Below are 24,737 nucleotides of genomic sequence, written 5' to 3'. Positions count from 1 at the left end.
GCGACTCTTACAAAAGAAAACATTTACTTGGGGATTTCTTTACAATTTCATCATAGTAATTTACACCATTCTATTACACATAGAACTGGAGCAGTAGACGAGAGATATATTCTGATCTGCAGTCAAAGGGTAGGAGACTCTCTAGACTTGACATGGGATTTTCAAACCTCAAAGCCCAACCCCTAGGAATGCACTTCCTCCAACAAGGCCACACATTCTAATCTTTCTAATCCTTTCAAATAGTGACACTCTCTAATGATGAAGCAAATACATGAGCCTCCATGGGCATTCTTATTTAAACCACCGCAGGACAGCTCCAGCCATTCACTCATTGTGCAGGAGAAATTCTTCATGCTCACTAGCACCTCTAGGATGACTGTATTTTACTTGTTCTTATTTTTAGTTTCCTTTTTACATTGCTGTTACATATTTTTTTGGTCCATACCTTTCTAGATAGCTGTTATCCAGAATTTAATAGTTGCTTGAATATTATAGCTGACTATTCTTGTGTGTTATCCACCATCCTGGAGTCAATCAAACAACCCATTTTATAACATAGTTTCTCAGTGAACACTGTCCTGCCTGTATTCTCATTGAAAAAATACAAAGAGTGTACATTAAAGTGTGCATTCTATTGATTGAATGGGTACTGGTGGTCAATTCAAGGAACTGATGAATTCATTCCATGGGTTGAACAAGGAACTGAGCATCCTAGAAAAAGAGTAGACACATCCACAGAGCAAGTGAAAGTAACAGTTTTATTACAAATAGTTCCCTTAGGAATGGGAGGAGTCTCAGAGCTGGGTGTCTTGGGTGTCAACCAAACTGCCTCTTGGTTATAGGGCTCCTGGTTGCTCTCTTCTTTTCTTGAACATCTTTAAATAGCACCTTATGACGTCCATTTCTCCCATTTTTCCTCTCAATGTTTTCTGAGAACAAGAAGTCACCATCATTTCCCCTGTCTACTTATGTCCCTCTAACTTTCCCATGGTCCTTCCTCTCAGAGATAGACACAGACAGTTGCTGGGGATGGGGCTGCCCATGGGAAGACTCTGAACTGGTTCAGGTGGCTGCTATAAAATTCTAATAGGCAGTGCATCTAAGATTCTATCTATAAGACCATCTGTAGTCTAACAGCTTTATGTGCTAGCCTAGCCCACCTTTCATAACTCAAAAGGTTGGATAGGTAAAAATGTTTCACAACCAGAAACACCATTGTTGGGAGCCACTAAGAAGAGATATCCCATTTCCAGAGGTAGGAGGTATTTTTCTCCCCAGTATATGCTGTTAGACATAGTTTTCCATTATGGGTTTAGGAAGAGCAGGACTGAAGGAGTAGAAAGAATAGCACTAGAAGCCACTATAGTAAGAATATATATATATAGTAATAATATATAGTAATATATAATATATTATTATATAATCACATACACTATATATAATATATTACATAATATATTATATAACAATACATACAGCATATAGTAATGATATATAGTAATATATTTAATCTTTATTAATTTCAATTAATATATTAAACATTAATATTTAATATAATTTTATATTAATTAAATATAAATATATATTTAATAATATATTTAATATAGATATATAATCTCCCAGGGTATGATGACTATTCCCAGAAAAGTCCTATGTAGTAGCAATCAGTAGAATAAAGACCAATCAGAGGAAATAACAGTGTTGGATTATGTCAACAATGTTTGAGTAATGGAGAAAAGACAAGAGTTGGTAATATACAGGTGCAAAGGGATGCTAATCATCTAAGACATAGATGGCTGTTTTGTGAAAGGCAGTCTGAGGTCTTAACAGGCTCAGGTAACGATATAATTGAATGATGGGATGAATAGGCAGTCTTGGGTTCAGAAGTTAGCAGGGGCTGAGGAAACTTTTGGGATCTCCTCAAGGAGCTGGGAAAGAGGCCTAGCCAGTTCTGCAAACCTGAGAATCCAGATGAATCCTGTAATTCTAAAGAAAGTTCTTACTTGTCTGGCAGTCTGAGAATAAAGTAGATCAGAGGAGGCCAGATCCGTTCAAATTCCAGGATGTATCTTCCTCCCTTGAGTACGATACCTAAGTGTGTGACTCAAGATGGGCATAGTTTGGCCTTTTTTTGAAAGGCCATATAAGCTATTGCGGGTAAAAAGTTAGGAGCATTTCAGTGTCCTGAGAGACTTTCTCCATTAGATGGACCACACAGCAACAGGCCGTATACATATAGGAGAAACACTGTGGGAACTTGACCAGCCTATGATGTCCTGAGCCAAAATCTGTTCAAATAAAATGGGTGTATCTTTACATCCTTGGGGTACTATGGTCCAAGTGATTGTCTGGATATATAAATTGTATCCTCAAAGGTAAATAAAAGCTGAGTTTTGGGTCACAGAGGGATACAAAATAGGACATTTTTCATATCCAAGATGGAGTAGAAAGTTGTTCCTGTCAGGACATGGTTCAGGAATGGATAAGGGATTGGGTACCACTGGTTGAAGAGTGAACACAGCCTCTTTGTTTTGTAAGAGGGTTTGTACCAACCTCTATTTATTGGATTCCTTTAAAATTCACCACATAGGTGAATGATAGGGGCCTAAACATTTCCTCAAAACTCCCTGTCATTAAGGGACATGATGATAGTTTGAGTCCCTCTCAAACTTCAGGACTGAAAGTCAGTGGAATTCTTTGGATAAATGGTTCTCAACTTGTGGGTTGTAACCTCTTTGGGGATCATACGACCCTTGCACAAGTGTTGCATATCAGATATTTATATGGTGGATTATAGCAGTATCAAAATTACAATTATGAATTAGCAACGAAAGTAGTTTTATGGTTGGGGTAAAGACAGCATGGAGAACTGCATTAAAATGTATTAAAATGAAGGTTGAGAATCACTGCTTTAGATGAACAAAACCGAAACAGTTGCGGCTTGACTTATTATCTCCCATTGATCCATAATGAGGACATTGGCTTTGACCAAGGGCAGGGATAAACCTCTTACTAGAGGCAGGATGAGTCCTGCCTGATGTTGGGTGATGATTCCTGCCTAAAAGAGGCAGAGTTTCTGAAAGAATGGTGAAGGAATATTGGAAGAAGAGATTCTTTCCCCCACCCTCTGTTGGCAGGAAAAAGCCTAGGTGGAAATTTTCCTCAGAGGATGGCCTGATATTCCCTTGAAAGTGGTTGTTTTCTGGAATCAGGGATTTGTAAGAAAAGGAAACAAGAAGATCAGGCTCTAGGGTCTACTGGGAAGTTTAAGGCATGCACCCTACTTATAAAGTTACCTGGGGGCCCTCAAGTAAGGGCCCTAGGATCCCTGACTGTTCAGGTGTCCTTGACTTGGACAAAATATTACTAGAACCTCATCCTCCATAGATTGTCTGGGTAATAGGGATAAGATCTATTTGGGGACTGAGACATGTTTCTCATTGTTCTTTCCTTCTTCAGACATTACTTCTGTAAGTTTCTTAGCTGTCTAGAGAGGAAGCATGGTACAGAGAAACCATGGTTCCATCCACTGTGGGATGAGTAACTTGTAACAGCTAGTCATTTGATCATTATGTCATTTGTCACTTTTTTATTGGGAAAGTTATTTAGGGCAGCCAAAGGAGGCTTTTGATTGCTGGACTTCAATTCCTTTGATATCAAGACCTTGGTAGTCATCCCAGGAGGAGGAATTGACCAAATAAGGGAATAGATCTTGGCGACTAACTTATTGAATATAATCTAACAGGTTTTAGCAAGGCAAAGGGAATGGAGGAAGAGCAAGACCTGGCAGAGGCATGTTTGCAATACTTATACCTAATAGAGTCCCTTCAGTTGGGGGTTCTCTTTGTTCCAAAGAGGTCCTCAGAGTGATTGAAGTAAATGCCATATGGTCATGGTCATTTCAGAGTCTGTGCATTTTCTTTTGAATATACTAACCTTGAAAAGGGGTCTTCTCAAGTCCTGGGTGAGTTCTAAAAACTGTAACAAGGATACTGATTGTTATCTAAAGAATTACTACGTTCATTCCACAAAAAGGACAAAGGGTTGAATGTCTATGAAAGTCAGAAGACCAATTTAATGTTAAACATGCTTTCCATGTAAAATTTCACGCCAATCCTATTGATCAATGGAGAAATAGAAACAGAGTGTGTTCTGGCATTCCAGTCACAGACGTTGGGGAGGGGGGGGCAAAGCTGGGTCTAGAAAAGCAGATGTATTAAGCTGTTTCTCAAAAGTGCAGCCCAGGAACATGATTCATGAGCATTAATAGAGCTAAAAGTTAATTTATAATCATGATTTTATTATGCAATTTCTTTGACTCTTACAATGTTTTCATATTTCTAGCATTTTTGATGGTATTGAAAACTGCACTTTATTTTACTCTGAAAAGCTTATAATTTTTCTTTAATTGTTAGGTACATGTAATTTTCTTAGTTCATCAGCATAAGACTAGCAGATTCTCAGGATATATATATATATATATATATATATATATATACACACTTTTGTTTTGGATTCTTTGATAAACACAAATAAAATAATGTATAATATATTTTCTACTAAAGTTACAACTATAGCTACAGCTTGGGTTTCAATGTTGCCCTATGATCTCCAGATGGAACTTTATGCACCGTAGCTAGACACATCTTCCATTATTAAAAACCTTAAGTCAGCAGCCATTTTGGTAAATTAATCATTTTGTGCAGATTTTTTTCTCTTGTCTTTTTTTTTCTTGACAAAAAGGGAAAATAAAGATATTTGTTAAACAACAAATACTTTATATTTATAACATTTACATTAGACTCTTTTATATTGGGACTGGAGAGATTGCTCAGTGGTTAAGAGCACTGACTGCTCTTCCAGAGGTTCTGAGTTCAATTCCCAGAAACCACATGGTGGCTCACAGCCTTCTATTATGGGATCTGATGCCCTCTTCTGGCGTAAAGTTGTACATGCGGAGAGAGAGCATATAATACATAAATAAATCTTAAAAATTGATATTTTATATTATATACAATATCATCACACTGAGGGTCACAAACTTATGTCCTCTATGCTTTTTGTGCATAGATAAAGTGAATTGTTGGGTTGTTTAACCCAGAAGGTGAAGAAGGATTATAGAGTAGGAAGAACAGCCCTGGCTGCTGTGGAGCAGGAGCTACGTAGAAAAACAGGTGGCAGATTGTGAGGTGCATACATAACTACTGATTCACTTTCATGCCCTAAACCTCACACAGGAGGCTCTCTTGGTGTTCTCTAACAAGAACCAAACACGAACATTCGCCTGAGAAGTAGTTCTCACTCTAGTTAAGTTGGCACGTGACAAACTCCTGCTGGGGAGTGATGTTTTCTGTCATTCCTGACAATCCTTGTCATCGCAAACAATTTGCTAAGCAACCGGGATACCTTAAGTATTGTGTTAATAGATTTTTCTTCTTGATGAAATGTCTTGACAAAAGCAACTTAATAAAGGAACTATATTTGGCTCAGTTTGAGAATATAGTCCATCCTGGTATAGAAGTTAGGTCAGTAGGAAAAGGAGGTGGTTGGTCACATTGCACTATAGTCAGGAAGATAAGAGCTATGAACTCAGGTGCTCAACTAATACTCTTCTTTAACTACTGAAATGGTGCTGCCCTGCTTTAGCTTGCTAGCATGTTGATTTGTATTGTCATTGTTCATGCCTTGTTTATGCAAACATCTCTAGGAGACACAATCTCATAGCAGATTTTCTGGTCCTCTGGCTCCTGTAAACTTTCTGCCCCCTCTTCTGTGGTGTTCCCTGAGCCTTAGTTGACACCTGCATGATAAGTTAGGTTTTTCTGCAATAGTCTCCATTTCCTGCAAAGAGAAGCTTCTGTGATGTGGGAAGAGAGCTATGTTTATCTATGGGTATAAGGATATGTTTTAGACTACCATTAAGAATTATGCAGCTCTAGTGAAGTGGTATAGTAGGTGCTCCTCTAAGACTGTGGTGTCACTAGTCTTCCCTGGGTTTCTGCGGAATGAAAAACTGGTACAGTCACTCTGGAAGTCAGTATGAGTCCAGCCAACCCCAGTTCACCAAATCCAACATTTAGCACACCACTGTCTTCCCATCCTTCTTACAACTATGGTCTATTAACAGCACTTAAAGTGTTCAAATTTGGTTTTTTCTAGTCCACAGTCTCACAAGGTCTATATTCCCTTTTTAAAAAAACATGATGAGGTCTATCACAGCAATATCCTCAGTCTTTGTACCAACTTCTATCTTAGTGGTTTCTATCTATTGAGTTGAAAAGACACCGTGATGATGGGCAACTCTTATAAAGGAAATCATTTAACTAGGTGGTTTACATTTCAGAGGTTTAGTCCATTATTGTCATAGTGGGACATGGTGGCATGCAGGCAGACATGGTGCTGGAGAAGGAGCTGAGAATTCTACATCTTAATACAAAGAAAACAGGAAGGGCACTGAGATGTTGGGCATAGCTTGAGCATATATACAACCTCAAAACCTGCCTTCATAGTGACACACTTCCTTCAACAAGGCCATACCTATTCCAACAAAGCCACACTTCCTAACAGTGCTATTTGCTATGAGATTATAGGGCAATATATTCAAACTATCACAGATGCCAATGAACTAGCATAATAAACAGCATGGCAAGATATCCCTAAAGGGGCAATAGTGGCACTTATATCTGGGTGGTAACTGACAGCTATGTAATTGGACTTAAGGCCTGCTCAACAGTAGGGCCTGACCATATAAGCCTATCTACTCCAGTTACTTTGATCAGATAATCCTTCCGGGCTTTCTAAGAGGTGTATCTACTAGGTGATTTAGATTCTGTCAAGTAGATAAAGTTAACCATTGCAACTACTTAAATAAAGAAATACTTAAATGGATTGGATTCTGACTAAATTTCTCAAGACTGTGTTGTCTAGAGTAGGAAAAAAACAGATAAACATCTAAGAATTTATTTAGATGAAGGTATCCATGAAATATTAACTTTCACAGCTGCACAGACTTATATACTGTCTTTCAGGGTCAAAATCACAAAAATTAGGTATTGGTTTATTTATAAGTATATAAAATTACCTACATAATGGAAAATAGATGAAATCCTTATTTATTGTATGATCATGAGGTTATTCAACTCCTCTATGCATGAAAACGAATATGACCCACATAAATATAATTTACCAAACTCAAACTAAATTATCTCTACCCTCACTTCTTTCTAGTAAAGGAGAGAATTTCTATAATAGCCAAGGACTCTGCAAGCAATAGCACGAGGGAAAATGAGTTATGAAAAAGACAATGCTCTTATTTGGTTGTAGCTAAAGTCTCTCACTTTTGTAATGTTTACAAACATCATAAAGGCTTTGGAGAGGACCACAGATATGGGGTCCATGCAAGCTTGGTTCTTTAACTGTGTGATCATTGGGTCTCAGGCCATACTGACTGGGATGATGAGCCACAGTGTTCAGCACTTGTTTCTTAATAAAGAAGTACTGAAGGAGAAATGAAATTAGGTGAAAGGAGAAGGAGAGGGGAGAAAAAGAAAAATGAAGGGATAAAGAAAATTGGTAAAGAATAAAACGTAAGAAGGAAAGTAGGAAGAATCGAAATGCAGTCAAGATCATCCAAATTAATTTAAAACTAGAATCTATACTTTAGTCAGGCCATTAGGAAATCAAATAAACCCACATATACTTGATATCTATATTGCATAGAAACTTGTAATTACAAAAGCATAGAAACATCCACTATCATGACATCACTGGTATCTAAAGCTAATCTTTTATGAGAGTAAATAAACGCTCTGTTTGTCAAAAGGATGTTTTTCTGGATGTTAGACTCTTCATGAGCTTTATTTCTGGAAATGTTGATGATAATTCTTTTATATTGAATGATCAAATATGCAGTAGGGGTAATAGGCAGCTAACCTGGAATCTATAGATCCCACAGGTTTCATTGATAAAACTCATGTGGCAATATTTCCCTGCTCACTTCTCACTGCAATTTATCCTTCTTCTAACGGGATTAGAGCAACATGCTACTAAGTAGTCACCTCATGAAACCTTGCCTTACCATCTTACATTCTGAAGATGCCTAACAGCAGTTACTTGTTGAAATCCATAGTGGATTTTAGACTGGTCTAGAGTTTGCTTCTTTGTGTTTAAACATATTACCAGCTACATCTTTGTTTTAAGAAAGATCTTGATAATTACTATGATTTTACTCCTCAAATTTAAATATTCTTATTAAAATATTTCAGAGTCCCATAAGCACAAAAGGGATTAAGGCATTTCTTTCTTTTCTTTTTGTCAAGGACAAGATGTCCCTATTCACTGCGGTAGTCTAATTTCTGGTTAGTGGTCTGGAGAGATACAGAAGGAAAACAGTGGCACTTACACGTGTAGTACAGCAGATGGCAGCACATTACCGAAAAATTCCTTGATATCAACGCCATTGCCTGGAATGTAAAGAGTAAGATAATTAAAATTGAGCGTGTGTTTTCAGAAAGTGGATTTTGATACTCTACAACCTTGTAATGGATGTATAATGTTCTTTGTTATATAGTACCCAACAGTAGTTCTCTGTTTGATCTGTTTGATTAAAATCTTTCTTAGTCCAAGAGACATAAAAGAAAATTAAATTATGTCGTTATATCTTAGGGTTTCCTAAATATGTTCTTTAAAAATACCCGTTAAAAAACAAGTCATACAAAAAAATATAAGATAAAGCTTTCTGACTAAAAACACCAAGCTGTAATTCACATGAATTTTCCCTGTGTGTTTGATGGGTAACTTCTAAATTGCATGAAACTATTCTTCCAAACACATATTACTTATGTGTTTGTTTTTCCCTAATTAAACTTTATAATATTTTAATTCACATTTTTTTGAAATTTCATACATAATTATTGTATATAGTTGTTGGAGCCTGATTGTTAATTTCCTGGCTGCCCGGACTCATGAAATAATAACACAAAAATCTGTATTAATTGCAATACTGTTTGATGAATAGCTTAAATGTATTTCTGGCTAACTCTTATACCTTAAATTAACACATTTCTATTAATTGTGTATAGCCACGTGGCTATGGTTTGCCAGCAATGTTCTGGTGCATCTGTTTCCTGTGGACAGCTATATGACTTATTCCCTGATTCTGCCTTCTTTCTCTAAATATCTTTCATCTTGGCTTTACTATGTTAAGTCATTGGCTGAAAGCAGCTTCTTTTTTAACCAATAAAAGCAACATATACATAGAAGGACTTCCCATACCACTTCACCTTTTCTGTTTAAATGAAAAGGAAGGTTTTAACTTTAACATAGTAAGATTGCATATAACAAAATATAACAGTTACAATATTTATATCTACTTTATCTTCTATCATAACTAAGAAAAGCTATAACTATCTATTCTTCAGCTCCATCAAAGACTCAAGAAGGATATAATACTACCTAAGTAAACAGGAAGTACATTGTAAATAATTTCCAAAGCTCTAGAATTGACAAAGACATCTCCTTGTCTGGACATTCACTCAAAATTCTTCTGTAATGTTGGGGCACCTATCTTCAGCCTACAGGCCCATAGTATCCAGCAGACCTTTCCATAAAGTAGTAAATTTCAAAGACAGTTCCACCTATATTGGCAGTTTGTCAGTCACCTTCTTCTGGTCCTGCAGAATGTCTGGTAGACTCTCTTATGAAGCAGGAACCCTGAAGTACTGTCTCACCTTTAGGCAAGTTCAGCAGTCATTTTTCTGTGGTTCCTGCAAGTCCAGACAAGCAGTCCAGGCAAGAGCAGTTTCTTACCCATATGGCTAAGAAACTCCATAAGGAGCCTCTTTGATGCCCATCTTCCTCTTGAAGTATATTGGTGCTGCCAGGAGCAGATGTATCTCATTGTTGATGAAAGTCCCAAGTTCTTAAAGCATTTTAAATGCCATATTCCATAGGTCTTTGAAAGGTTTGAAGATTATCTATATAACTGAAATATATCTCTACACATTCAGAAAACCAACCAACATGAAAACAAGCTTGACTATGACAGATGATCATCTATCATCACATACTTCTTAACTATATATTACATTTTTAAATGAGCTGCACAAACACAACACCTTAATCAAGAGCAGAAATATACATACAACAAAATTGACCCCAAATCTGTATCAATAAACCAAGATTCATACCAATGCAAATCTCTATGGCATATCCCCCATTAAATGTAAACAAACATTTATAAACAATATTTGGGAATTTGGGCATAGTTCTTTTCAAACTATTTCCTGCTGTTTGTTGGGCAAAGTAATTCTTGGGGATGTTCATGGCAACGTTTTGGGGGGATCTTGGTCCATCAAACCACATTAATCTGAAAGGATTCAACAGGTTCTTATCCTCTGTCAAAACAAAAGAACTTCTTTTCCAAAGCAACAAATCCTTAGACCCAAATTTTGAAGTCAAATTAAAATATATATGTTTATTTAGCTTAGCAGCCCATACAATGAAATATTTCTCTGCACTTAGCTCATTCACAGTCAAAAAATTTAATAATATACATAATCCAGTCTCTCTATGTATATTCCATTTTTACATGACTTATTTTTCTTTACTCCCCTTTGTCTATGACTGTATGCTTATCTTTAAAAACTGTGTTTTATTTTTTAAACCATTTACTTCCTTTTATAACTCTCTATACTTTTTTCCTCTCTCTCCCAAACCTATGTACATTTTAAATAAAACTGTGTCTTGTTTAGAGGTCAAACTGCTTTATTGTGCATTTGTAATCCTTTTCTGACCAGGACTGCTTAAAATGCTAAGCAAGCGGCATGGCTAGGACTAAGGCTGCATTGCCTTTTGGCTCTGCCCAGTCCAACATGGCTGAGGTTTGTTCACTGCCTCTGAGATTGCCAGGTGGAAGCTGTCCTCACCACCTCAATTATGATAACCAGTTGGCCCATGCTGCCTCAAGTGCTGGCAGCATGAACCAGGAAACTGCCATTTTGAAACCACCTGGGTTTTTGTTGTTGTTGTTGTTTTGGTTTTTATTTTTGCTACCGCTGAATCAGGAAGACCTCACCTGAAGGAACCACAGTGTTCCTACTTGCCACAAGCAAACAGAGTCCAACTGAAAAAAAAATGCTGTCTCAGGTTTTATGGATGTAGTCATCCATGTTGTGACCAATTTGTTGTCAGAGCCTACTTGTTCCTTTCCTGGCCACCCAGGTGCCTGAAATAATCATAGAGAAATTTGTATTAATTGCAATACTGTTTGGCCAATAGCTTAAGCATATTTATGGCTAACACTTATATCTTAAATTAGCTCATTTGTTCCTGGCTGCCCAGAGACAAAATAATCACTCAGAAACTATATTATTTGCAATATTGTTTGGCCAATAGCATAAGCATATTTTTAGCTAGCTCTTATATCCTCAACTAACCCATCTCCATTATTCTGTGTATGGTCACTTGGCTGTGGCTTATTGGCAAGGTTCCAGTGCATATGTCTCCTGCAAGTGGCTACATGGATTCCCTCTTGACTCTGCCTTCTTTCTGTATATATCTCTTTCAGCCTGGCTTTACTTTGTTAAGCCATTGGCTGAAAGCAGCTTAATAACCAGTAAAAGCAACACATATACAAAAGGATTTCCCACACCTTATAGTCACCCTTCTTTTTCCCCCTCCAACTTTTCCTATGTCTCTTACTCCCTGCCAAACTCATTACCTCTTCTTTATTATATCACACATAATGTGGGTTGTGAGGTTATGTATGTGTGTTTAGGGATGACCACATGGGATTGGATAAGCTATCAAGGAACTTCTCCCTAGAGAAAGTTGATTCTCCCTCACTCATCAGTCACTGATTTACCTTTACTCTCTATAGAGGGATGTTGTCTTGTGAAGCCCCTGGTACCCACATTTGCATGTCAACTGGCTTTGTCATTATGCAGTTATGTCATTGAGATTTTATGGGTGCAGCTTCCTTGTTACTGCATTGTAATAGACTCTTTGATCCTCTGGGACTTAACATTTCTTTCTGTCTTCCCTCCTGTGATTTTTCCTGAGCCTTGGGTGTAGGGTTTATCTTGAAGGTGTGCAGGTGTATCCATTGGAGCTGGGTGCCTATTGTACCTGGCAGTAGTTCTCTGCATTTAGGCCAGCTGTGGGTTTCTGGAATGGTCTATGTCTGCTGTAAAGCCTCTTTGGTAAGGCGTGAGAGATACACTAATGCATGGGTATAAAAATAAGAATTCAGAAAATTTCAGGTTGCCAGATATGGTGTTATACACCTTTAACCTCAGTGCTTGGGAGGCAAAGGCGTGCAGATTTCTGTGAGTTCAAGTCCAGCCTGATTTACACAGTGAGTTTCAGACCAGGGCTACATAGTGAAGTAAGATTTTGCCTCAAAAAAAAAAGAAAGAAAAAAAGAAGAAAGGAAGAAGAAATAAAGAAAAAGAAAACAAAAAAACAGAAACAATAAAAAAAGAAAAAAATTTTCTTGGGTTTATAACTTCTCCAGCCAAAGGTAGCTTGAAGCATGAATTACCTCCTTTTAAGAAGGATGTAAGTCTATTTAGACACCTGTTAATTATTCCCAAGATAAAAATGCCATAATTGTACCATTGGGGATATCTTGCCAGGCTCGTTATTATTGCAGTCTGTAGGTTTTATAGCTGTGAAGGACGACTGATGCTTCTGCCTTTGCAGCTTGCATAGCACCTTCTGATACTATTGATGGAATCTCTGTGTCACACAGGGAAGCAAACCACGACAAGAGATAAGAATGAAAACCTGGTACAGATCCATTATCAAGCTGGACCAACTTCAGAGTGTCTCATGCTAGGTGATTCGTTGTCAGCATTTTTAAAACACGGTGAAATTTGTGAGGTTTTTGTGCAACAATTAGTCCAGTAAATTTAATTCAAGCTTAAAGTATGGCTACATAGAACCCTTTACAAAGTACATCTGAGCATGATGGTGGGTTCTATAGATAAAAGACCTAGAACAATAACATAGATGTCAGCAGGCTGTAAAGTACTTGTGACAACTCCCCTAATGTTTTATAATATTTTGTTTGTGTCCTGACAAATAAAGCTTGCCTGGAGATCAGAGGGCAGAGCTAGTCACTAGTTAACAATAGAGGCCAGGCAGCGGTGACACACTTTTACTCTCAGCACTTGGGAGGAGGAAGCAGGAAGATGAGGACCACCCTGGGATACAGGAAATTGAAACAGTTTAAAAGAGAAACAGAGCCAGGTCGTGGTGGCTCACACCTTTAATATCAGAACTTGGGAGGACCATGCCTTTGATCCCAGCACATGGGAGGCTCACACATTTAATCCCAGCACAAGGGAGGTGGAGACAGAAATATAAAGCTGGTGTTGACAGTATCTTGCCCATTTAGTCTGAGCATTTGTAGAGACAGGACAACATCTCCCCCCCCCCCCATTTGGTCTAAGGGTTTGTAGAGACTTAATCACCCCCATTCAGTCTGAGATTTCTTAGAGGTAAGAACTCTCTAGTGGTTGGCTGTTCTGCTTCTCTGATCTTTCAGCTTTTATCACCTAATATTGGACTCTGGGTTTTTATTTAATAAGACTAATTAGATTCATGCTTCACCCTAAGGATGGGTAATGGTCTAGAAAGAGAAGAGTCTAGGGTAATCATTCTGGGGAATTTGGATGAGGTCTACCAATTAGCATTCAGGCATTATGCCGACCCAGCTCCTGCCATTTGCCAAGATGCACCTGTCAGCAATTTAGGCAGATACTTAGTCAACCCTCTCCCTCTGATTGGTTCCTCTCACCTCTGCATTTAGTCTCCTTTCCCCATATTTCTTTCTATAGAACCTATGTCCCATTATCCATCTCACCACAGAGCCTTCCATCCCCGAACCTAACGAGTCTTTTCTACTTCAGGATTTATTTCAGGGTATATACTCACATCTAAATCTTTGAAACTAGGATCCATAAACGAGAATGTGACATTTGTCTTTCTGAGTCTGGGTTATTTTCTAGTTACATTAATTTAAATGCAAATTTTATTATTTCTTTTTCTTATAGATAAATGATATTACATAGTGTCTATATATCAAATTTTTATTATTACTCATTAATTGAAGGCTATTTCCATTTCCTATTTTTGACAGAGTTACAATGAACATGGCTGAATAACTCTGTAGTAGGATATCAAGTCCTTTTGGTTAGGTTTAGAAGCCAGGGAGTAGCTGGGTCATATGATAGGTCTTCTTTTAGCTATTTGAGAATTCTGCGCACTGACTTCTGGTGCCTGCACCAGTCTGCAGTCCCACAAACAGTGGATGAGGATTTCGTTTCTTTTTTCACATTCCTTCTAGCATTTGTTTTCTGTTGTCTTGTTGGTCATAGCCAGTTTGCATGGGGAAAGATGAAATCTCAAGGTAAGGTAGGTTTAATTTTCATTCTGAAGTTGCTAAGGATATGAGTAGTTTTAGGGAAAGATATTTCTTATTTTCATTTCTTTCTTGATATTTCTCTATTCAGAGCTATAGACCATTTTTAAATCAGATCATCTGTTTTTTGATTTATATTTATTTTTGTAGTTCTTTATATATTCTGGATATAAAACCTCTATAGGAATGTATTTGTGAAATATTCTCACTCTGTGTGCTTCCTCTTCTCTCAACTGATTGCTCCCTTAGTTTTAATTTTATAAAGTTCCATTTACCAGTTCTTGGGACTAATTTCTGATCAAATGGAGTCCTACTCAGAGAATCCTTTCTTATACCTGTATCTTATAAAGCACAACCCTTTCTCTTCTATCAATTTCAGCATTTCAGATTTCACATTTGGAGTTGAATTTTATGCAAGGTGGTTTAGATCTAATTTCACTTATCTATATGTGAACATTCAGTTTTCTCAGCACCATCTACTGAAAATTCGGTCTTTCATTGTTTGCCTTTGACACATTGCTAAATACAGATGGCTGTGTTATATGTATTTATATTTGGGCTTTCCACTTTGTTCCACTGACCCACCTGTCTGTCATACCATGCCATTTTTATTGCTGTTGTTCTGTAAGAAAGCTTGAACCTGGTATAGTAACCCTTCCAGATCGTTCTTTTTGTTCTGAATTACTTTGGCTGTCTGGAGTCTTTTGTTGTTTCCTATGAAATGGGGTGAATGCATTTTGATGGAGTAATTAGGACATTAACATTTACAGTATGAATAAAGGGTGTAGGTTGATTGTTCTCTCTCTTCTTCTTCTCTCTCTCTCTCTTGTTTATGTTCTTATTTCTACTTTGTCTTTTAATAATTGTAGCATCATTTGCTTTCTTTTTGTTGTCTCTTGGCCTTGCTGATTTCTCTTTTTATTATTATATTAATATTTATTGAATTATTGCTTCTAGAATTCTATATAGGACTGATTTGGTGACTGTGGATTCTTTTATCTACTTTTACCATGGAAAATATTTTTTCCTTTTTTGTTTTGTTTCAGTTTGCTCCTTTAACTATGAAAAGTAGTTGTGCTGGGTACAGTAATCTAGGTTGGCATCTGGTCTTTCAGAACTTGTGGTGCATAGCTTCAGGATCTCCTCAAATTTCCTTGAAGAGTTAGCTGTTATGCTGGGGTGATTCTTTATATATGACTGCTGCTTTCCTCTTGTAGCTTTTAATACCCTTTCTTTCTTGGCTAGTTTTAATATTTGAAGTATGATGTGCTGTGGGGATTTTCATTTCTGGTCCTCTACATTTGGTGTTTTGTGTGTTTCTTGTAACTTAAACATGTTTTTCCTAACTTAGGGGAAGTTTTCTTCTCTTATCTATGCTATTGGCCTAGAATCTGTTTTCTTATATGTAATGGTCTCTTCTGTGCCTTTAAGAGACAACTCCCTCTCCGATCCACTGCTGAATTCCCATTGAGCTCCCGGTAATCTTCCAGTGTTCCTAGAAATGGGGGACAGGGGAGCCCCCAACCATGGCCTTCATGGCTACAGCTGAGCCCTTTCCTGACATTCATCTCTGGTTGCTTCCCATAGCTAAAAATGTAGTCTACCCATACTAGCACTGCACACACTGACCAGTGCATTTGCCTTGAGGCCCAGGGTCCCTTGGATTTTTCTTTTTCTTTTTTCTTTTTCTTTTGGACCACTCATCAGTTGTTCCCTCTGTGAGAGAGTGCTTGGAGTAGCCTCTAGCCTCTCTGGCTTCTGAGATGCTGAGACTGGGGCCAGTCAGGTTTTAGCATGCGTTAACACGGGCCTGTAGAGAGGAGGCGTCCTCCTATAGGCCCCGCAGTGTTCGTTCACTGTTTTCGTGGGTTTTCACATTTTCAGCTATGGTATAAACCCTCAAACTATGCTGCGCCAGTGACCTGCTGGCTCCATTTTCCCTCAAACTGTCCCTGCCACCACTACTGCTGCCAACAAGATTGGTCAGATCCACGAGGCAGCTGTTTGCAATTCCAGCCTTGCTCCTCGCTGTGGCTTGTGGCACAGCGGCTTGGCAACAACATGAATCATATGACTGCTGTCATGTTGACTGAGGTCAGGTGACCTTACCACCATCTTAACTGAGGTCAAGTGATTTCACCACCATCTTAACTGAAAGCCAGGTCAGGTCACATGACCATGTCCTGCCATCTTTACTGAAGTATACACTGCCTCATCCCTGATTTACTTATGCTTTTGTCTTTAAATTCCTCTTGCTGACTCTGTTACATGTGTGTTTTGCACAGTGGCATGCCTCTGGTAGGGCCCACCAAGAGCATCCACTTCACCCAATTCTTTTTAACTCTATGTGTGTGTGTATACATGTAACTTAAATGTACCTATGTTTACTGTTAAATGTTATAATTGTCTGCCCATTATATCTCATTCCAGACTATAAAGCAATAAGCCTCATGTTTTAAATTGCTATGTACTTTTAAGTCTCTTAATCCAACCCTGCTTTACCTGTTAAATTGAGAGCCAGTACAGTCAAACTGAGACTCAGGTCTCCAGGCAGAATCTATACTGTATTTATAACTCATTTATAACTGGTAAATAACCCTTAACTGCTCAGAGTTTTGGGGAATATGGCATTTAAATATTTAATTATTAAAAAATTTTCCATAACAAAAAGAGACAGGTTGGCTCCTAGCAGCAGCACTCTATTTCCTCCAAAGATGACAGAAGACAAATAGGCATGAAACAATGTCCATCCACAATTTGCTTCAACTGACCACTGGACTAAACTGCCTTTCATCTAAACTGAAAATCTCCAGACTGATGTGGGATTCCTCTCTGTATGCTGTGAATACTATTGGTTAATAAAGGAACTGCTTTGGGCCTATAGCAGAGCTACAGGGGAACAGAGATAAGCAGGGAACACTAAACTGAATGCTGAGAGAAAGAAGGGTAGAGTCAGAGAGAAGCCATGTAGCCCTGCTGGAGCTGGATGGACATTAGCTGCTAAGTCACAGCCACGTGACAATACATAGATTAATAGAAATGAGTTAAATTAATATGTAAGAGTTAGCCAATAAGAAGCTGTAGCTAAAGGGCCAAGCAGTTATTAATTAATACAGTTTCTGTGTGATTATTTCAGTTCTGTTCAGTGGGAACCAATAAGTGGCCCCTTCCTTACAACACGAGACAGTGGACAGAATCACTGGACTCAACAGCTTAGATGCTCAGATCAAGGTAGACTTGTCTCCTACAGATTTCTTAGCTCAGAGGATCTTCTGGAGCAGGCCCTGTGCTAAACAGCAAAAGGCAAATAAAACCCTCAGCAATCATGGAGGACCCTGAGGAGCAGCTCTAGGTGCCAACCAAATAAGTTCTCTCTTGTTTTTTAATCAATCACTAAAGAAAACTTTTATCCTTCTCAAAGATCTCTGATGCAGTTTGACAGCTGAAAGGTTTTGTCAGTTTAAAAGGACAGCCCCATCAAACAAATTTTAGTAAATTACGAATATAGGTTATTAAGGTATGCACCTGCAAGTTATAAAGGTGTGAGGACAAGTGCACACTATCAAAGTTTTCCCTCATGTTGCCTTTCATAGTCTTAAAGATACTTTTCATTATGCAAAAATATCTGATATAAATATGCTACTGTCTAAAACTTATGTTTTCACAAACCCAAAGAATTCTTGTTAAGTTCCAGGAAGCTGAATTGAAGGATCCACCTTAAACAGATACACCCCTCTCAATTCCCTGGTTCTAAAATTTTTTTCTAAACTTAACTTTGTCCTCTGTTCCATCAACACCTTAAACAGGTGTAAGAGACACCAGACATTTCTATACCACAAATACTGGACAGGAACAGAGAGACCAGCTACCCCAGGGTGTGGCCAGCACCCAGCATTCTCAGGTTTCCCCTTTCCAAGATGATGCCCATAAATAAGCAGGAAGCAATCTTGAGAATATGTCACCCAATTCCATTAACCTGTTGTGCCTAACCTCCTGCATTTTTATTATAAAAAGAAATGGGAATGTAATGGTCTGTCCTGTCTCTTTAAGAGAAAACCCCATCCACTCCCTTTCCCATCCACTGCCGAGGCAGGCAGATCTTCCTTCTGCTTCCAGCCTGAGCTCTCTCCCTTTTCCTGTCTCTCTCCCAAAAAGATAGCTGCTACTATGGCTCCGCTTCTCTCTCCCACCCCCCTCTTTCTTTCTTCTCATCCCTCTGCCCCCCTTCCTCTCCCTTTTTCCCTTCCCTTCCATAACCCACTAAATAAATATCCAACATCACTCTGCATGGTGTGCCTATCTGTCTGTCTCTCACCCACTGAGGCTCCTTGTGGGACAGGTCTCTGTATCTTACCCACTGCATGATTACCAGCCTGGGATCAACTGCCCCTCATGGCCTGTTGCAGCCACTCAGGAAATGGCACTGTTTTATTTTTACCATAACATTATAAGCATGTAATCCTTAGATCTGGTCTTTTCTTATTCTTTCAAAATTCTTAGATACCCCTTTCAAGTGTTTTTAACTGTGTTTCTTATTCTTTGAGTAAGCGGCTCATTCCTCTACTTTATCTGCAAGCCCTCATACTCAATCTTCTAAAAGATTTTCCCCTGAGTTTTCTAATTAGGTTACTAAGTTTTAAATTCAATCTTAACTTCAGCTCAAGTTTTCTTCAGTGTTTTTATATCTTTAGTGAATTCAGTTTTCAAATCTTGAATTTTATTCATAATTTCATTCAGCAATATACTTGTGTTTTAACTCTGGAATTTATTCCTGTGTTCTTTAAGTTCATTTATGTGTTATTTTGTTACTGCTTTAATTTCTGTAAGTCCTTTGATCATGTTTATATTGTTTCTTTTTAAATTATGTCTTAGGTTTCAGTTTCGTTATTCTCATGGGAGAATGTAGGACTAGCTGGTTTTGGAGGAGACATATCACATATCATCCTGGCCTTTTGTTTGGGATTTTGAGGTTTGATCTGTGCATCTTGCTTCTTTTATTACTTGTGTGATAGGAAAACTCCAGCCTCCACTGAGTGGCAGCTTGCTTCTTGTTTGTTGTGTCTGAGATGAGGTGTTAGCCTGCCTTCAGTGAGTGGGAGTTTGCTTCTTATTTTCCTGTTGCCCAAGTTTTCTTGATTTCAGATTAGGCATTGATAGATCTATCCTGGAGTTTGTTTTAAATTATAGGAATGGGAGTGATTCCAATTCAGTGGTAACCAGTAAAGTATACAAATATGACTCCTGGCTGGGCCTGAATGGCTGATGTTATTGGAAATAGACTTGGAGGATGTGGGGATGCTGTGGGTGGGTGAGCATTCAAACTGGGTAATTTTTTAATTTAAAAAGGGATAGCTATAGTTGGTAGAATGATCTTTGTGTAACTGATTGCAACATGACTCTAATTCCTTGTTTGTCCCATAAAGAGGAAGAGCGATTTCTCCACATCGAGTCTGATGTATTCTTAGCAGTTTCTTTGATCAGTGCAGTATGGAAGCAGTGACACTATGCCATGTTTGAGTTGAGTATTCAGAAGCCCTCTCTATTGTTCTCTGCTTCTAAGCCCAGCCACTACCTCACTCATACTTGCTCCTTGGAAGAGAGCCTTCTTGAATTATCTTCTGTAGTTAGGTCAGAGACAAATGGTCGGTAGGACATGTGGGCAGAACTGGATTCCTCCTGTTAGTCAAATCTTAGGAGACATTGTCAAGAATAAATCTGCTCCCAGGCAGGTGAGAGAGATGTAAAGAGGACCCAAGAATTACCAGACCTATGTCTTCCCTACAAGTCATGCTAGAGGTGTGTGTGACTGGGGGACACTTACTACTTCTAGCCAAATACTTGAGGTAAATGATTTAAAAGAGAGATTTTTTGGTTTCAAATTTTAGAGGTTTTAGTTCATGGTTTCTTGACCTCATTGCTTTGGGCCTCTGTTAAAGAAAACACAATGAGTGTGCATGGGAGACCAAAGTTGATACCATTATGGAAGTCTGAAAATGGAGGGGAGAAGAAGATAGAGAGAAAAAGATAGAGAAATAGGAGAGAGAGAGAGAGAGAGAGAGAGAGAGAGAGAGAGAGAGAGAGAGAGAGAGAGAGAGAAGAGAGAGAGAGAGAGAGAGAAAAGAGAAAGAATAAATGAGATAAAACCCCCAAGGGCAGATACTGAGAACATGCTCCCTTCATGTAGATCATAACTCTTGTATTTTCACCCCCACAGCCTATCAAAATACGAACCCACCAATGGATTAATCTACTGATGAGTCCTCATGATCCAATTACTTCTCTAAATCTCTGCCATGAACACTGATCCATTGGGGATCAAACTTTAACATAGAAGCCTTTCAGGGAAATCCCAGATATAAACAACAGCAGGTAGTGGTACTTGGTGCAACAATTCTAGAATAGGAAATAGTGACAAACTGTTCTTTAATTCTGACTATGTTCTTTAATTTTGCTCCTGACTGGTCCAAGAATCTTTTAGCAGAATGCCTGTATGTCTTAGCACTTTACTGCAAAATATCCCCTGGCAGCAATGCCATTTACTCTGTGTTTCTAATCACTTAGTAAATATAGCTTGTACTTTAGATATGGAAAGTCATGTGGTCTAAAAAAGAATTGGGGCTAGTGGAGGGTTAAGGAATAAACTTCTGGATCCCCTAAAGCTGCCTGGAATAGTGTTAATAGATGAAGCTCCTGGACGGTAATAAACATAAATTAAGTGAGGTCTTAAAGATAAGCAAACATGACAGCATGAGTGCCCTTTATTATAAGAGTCATCACAGCATGCTCTCTCTTGGAGTCTGCACTCAGAAGAGGCCATGTGAGAACAAACAAAATTAGCAGATTCTTTACAAGAAGCCTAGCACAAAGCCTACCTCAACGGCATTGTGATCTTGAGCTTCACACCCTTTAAGAGGGTAGTGCTACATCTCATCCATTCATTGTATGAATCTCTCAGGTGGCAGAATTTTATGATAGCATTCTGCTCTGAGGAATTCAGGCTTGACTGACAGAATAGAGAAGAGCAGAAGAAGGGTAACACTTCCAAATGTTCCACCATACTAAGGAAGGAAGACTTTAGTCCTGTAAAACACCTAAGCCTCATTGTATCGACTGATGAAGAACTAAGACAAACAAAGGGTAAATTACGTGTCCAGGTTCGCATGGCTAGTAAGGGACAGAATTAGAGTTTGAAGCAATGGTGTCTGTCTCTGGAAGCTGTCGTCTTTGCTGTTTTACTTCAGTAAAAACTGAGTGTGGTGTGTGTGTGTGGCGGGGGGGAGGAAGTAGAGGAAAAAGCAGACACAGAGAATGACGTAAGTGGTGAGCTCAGCACTGTGAGCACCGTCCTGTTTTCCTTCAGGTTTTCTTGCGCTCAGCGTTTGCCCCTGACAAGCACTTCTTAAAGCTAATGATGCAGTCATGGTGCAATCTCAGTTTATGAAACTGCTCAAGTGCTGACATATGATCTCTGTCCCCCCACATGTTTCCAGAACTCCTTGGTGCCCCAACTTTGAAAGCTGGCTGACAGCCAAAGATGGTCATCTAGCCCCTGGCAGAAGCTATAAATATGTTCTCACCTGGTGCTTCATACGCCGCCACAGGTGACAGGCTGTTTGTTAAAACATGCATCTAGAGGTTTCACTGCACAGGATGGAGCAAACTTCTATATGTGCTTGTAGGCATGGACTGAGAGGATATGTTTAGAAGGGGGCGGGTGAGATGGCTCAGTGGGTAAAGCACTTCCTGTGACTCCTTTCCATCCATGCAAAAGGCAAGCACCTCACTGTGTGTCTCCAACCCCAGCAGTAAACATGGATCCTGGGGGCATGCTGACTAGTCAGTCTGATCTAACTAAGTTCTAGGTTCAACGAGAGACACTGTTTCAGGAAATAAGGTAGAGAATGATAGAGGAAGACAAGTGAAATTGACCTCTGGCCTTTGACTCCCACGTTCATATACATGGCTAAGCAAGCCACACCAACTCCTCTCCTATAAAGACATTTAAGAACACTTATGTAGTACGCTAAATACATACAGAACACACTTTCAAAGTAACCACATAATGGACTCCCTCTACCCAGAAGCAGAACAACTTGATGTTGATGAGATATCCCACAGGGACTGGAAAACAGGACCTCAGAAATACACAGGAATAATTTACTTTGGCTGGACAAGGAGTTTGCCTCCTTCATATACAAGAAAGAATGGGGAAGTTCTGCAGACTCTATAAGATTCTCTAGAAGCCGTGCAGAACAAATCACATCTATTTTTAGTGCCCTTGGTCTTGAAAAAAATGCCCCTCAGTCACAGAGTAGAAAAAAAGACCATTTCCACACATTTTGTTGCTAAGAGTGAGGAAGGACTGAGAGAGTGACTATTCCTGTCAGAGGGCCTGTTTTCAGGGAAGGGGTGAATACTATTGCCATGATTCCATGTGTCTTGAAAATGCAGCATAGTTTCAGAGATCAGTTGACATAGTAGGAACCAAGGGTGAGAAGAACATGGTGGCAATGTGGAAATGGGTGTGCTAGGGGATAGTTCTCTAGCCATATCTGATGGCTACCCAGAAGGGACTTGAGCCATACAATATGCTATATCTAAGGGCAGTGGAGGTGCAAGGGTCATTTGATTTTATTAAGACTAGTCAGATAACTTAGCATAATTTTCTTACTTAAGAAAATTTCATTTAATCCCTACCCTCATATCACTAATCAGGCAAAGTGACATATTCACTAAAATTGCAATGTATGATTGGACTTAGCTTTCTGCCGTAGTTGAGGAGCTGTTCTACACTTTGCATGTGTAATCACTTTTGCCATATGCTGTTGGTTACACAGACAGACCTGGGACAGTGCCAGTGAGGGCTGCACAGGGGAAGATCATCAGGCAGAAATCATGATCTGACTGCAGCTGGAGACTATAATGTGGGCACATGATTGCTCTGTCACTCCGAAAAGAATTACTGAAAGATTCATGGTGGCACAGTTTGGGTGGGAGACTGTAGAGAGAGCTTGGGTATAGAGTTTATTTAATGGGTAAGGGGATTATGGAGTGAAGAAAGAGAGAGTGGAAAGGAGAGATGAGGGGAGACAGAGAGAGGGGGGAGGAGAGAAGGTACAGTACAAGCTTGCCTTGGCGGGAGGGGAGATTGGAGTGGGCAGAGCTTGACTCTTAAAGGGACAGGGTACCAAGGTGACAGGGAAGGTCAGCAAGATGATAACAATTATTTCTTGAAAATAAATGCAAAAATTAAAGCCTTCAGAAATATTAATAAAAATAATGACAAAGCTACCATCCATTACTAAGTGTCTCACAGATAGTAGTCAGCATATAAGCCTTCTACAAAACATTTCTAATTTCAAAATATACACGGTCAAAAAATTTAATGATTCAAGTTCATTGGTAACAGTAGATAGAGAAAATTTTTGAGCCTATGTCTTGATCAGTTGTCAGAGTTTGTGCTTTCCTGTCCATCTTTGGCACGAACTATTCGTAGTGCTCCTGACCAAGCTTTGCTAAGGAGCATTACTTGATCTAGAGTTATTGCCTACATTATTATGAAAGAGTTAAAAATCACAAATGCTCATGTGGTTTATTATCAATGTCTGAGTAGCTCAACATATGCCCAGTGACACATGGCATAAGTGCATTTCAGTAAATGACATTCAAAGGAAATACCATTGTTCTTGGCTATTGCAAAGCATAAGACTTCATGTAAATTCTCTAAGTAAATTTTAATCTAGTCATATAAGCCACCCACTGACATACCATAAAAAAAGATTCTTTATACTTAGACATATCCTTAATTAACCAAGCACCTTGAAAAATCTATCTAGTTGAACACTTGCAAGGGCAAATGATTGATTTTTTTTTTTAAATCACTTCTTACCCTTTCTTTTCTTCCTATCTATGTGCAAAGCCTTTCCTGTTACAAATAATCACCTCACACCTTCTTTGACAGCTTCATTACATTGATGGGGAACCTATACATGGAGGGTCACTCTCCAGTTGATGACCCTTTTGCACTGGCGTGTATAATCCCATCTCTAACGGGGCACATGTGTCTCTGGGAGATGCTGTCGGGGGAATGTGGAGTCACTGGAGGAAAGAATGTGTTTGCCAGAGTGCTCTAGTTTTACAAGGGTGAAGCAACTCACACATGTGCATCACCACGGTGGAGTTCAGGTGACACCCGAGGCAGTGAGTCAGTGAACCCCGAGGATGTGTGCCCATGCAGCACACTGAAACAGCAGCCCCTCTTCTTTACACCCTCAATTTTCTTGATTTTTCACTTTCTGAGAATGATTACACA

The sequence above is a fragment of the Arvicola amphibius genome, chromosome 2, assembly GCF_903992535.2.
Source record: "Arvicola amphibius chromosome 2, mArvAmp1.2, whole genome shotgun sequence".
NCBI classification, from domain to species: domain Eukaryota; kingdom Metazoa; phylum Chordata; class Mammalia; order Rodentia; family Cricetidae; genus Arvicola; species Arvicola amphibius.
Note: the sequence above shows the minus strand (reverse complement) of the source record.